Below are 797 nucleotides of genomic sequence, written 5' to 3' on the forward strand. Positions count from 1 at the left end.
TACTGCATATGGCCATATTGGCCAAGCCACAGGCTCCAGGTGACTGGTGCCTCTGAGAACCTGGACCCGGCTGTCAGTGTCAGCTGAAGGCTGCGCACCAAGAATGGCTAGAACCCTCAGGCAGCCGGCGCTGTGGAGGAACAGCTCCCGCCAGCCCGGTAGCAAATTGGGGCATCCCGATCTCTGTCCCCAAGGAACTGGATCCAGAGGAAATCCTGCCATCAATTCCTCCAGGTGTAATGACTCCGGAGTCCGAGAAATCTGCAGAGCCGGCGGCCTGTGCCTTTCCAAGCGAACTTTTAGAGTCCTTAGCACAGAGCTTTGAGGCACCTGACTCCCGGAACAGCTGGCATCAACCCTTGTTTACCCTGGTGTGTTTAGAAGAACCATTGTCCCTGGCTGAGATCCAGTCTGCACTGTTTGAGAATCGAGCTCCCACCCCATCAGTCTCAGCAGTCCCAGACCGTAGCCTCTGGCAGCTTTCTGCATCAGTTGGATCAGTCCATGAGCCAGGTGTTGAGTGCTGTGATGGAAGCACAGAAGAGCACTGTACCCGGAGACTTATTAAAGCTTCCTGGCACTACAGAGCACCTCCAATTTACCTGTCCCTTGACCTTGGCAGAATTGAGTCACCTCCGACACCAGTTTATTCCTTATAATAAAAAGCATCCCAACAACGAGAACCTGCCTCAATTGGCCAACATGTGGGGGGGCAGCAATGGCTTTTATCAGAATTTCATTGTACTTTGTCTAGGGAGAATAGTACGAAGGTCTGCAAAGCAGACTGTAATACTATT

At 52.3% G+C, this 797-nt stretch overlaps 1 pseudogene; it reads left to right on the top strand.

The window, feature by feature from the left end:
- The window catches only part of LOC114635753, a 1,192-nt pseudogene extending 488 nt beyond the window's left edge, over positions 1-704 (top strand).
- The last annotated feature ends 93 nt before the right edge of the window (positions 705-797 follow it).

This window comes from Grammomys surdaster, unplaced genomic scaffold, assembly GCF_004785775.1.
Source record: "Grammomys surdaster isolate TR1022 unplaced genomic scaffold, NIH_TR_1.0 117293, whole genome shotgun sequence".
Taxonomy (NCBI): Eukaryota; Metazoa; Chordata; class Mammalia; order Rodentia; family Muridae; genus Grammomys; species Grammomys surdaster.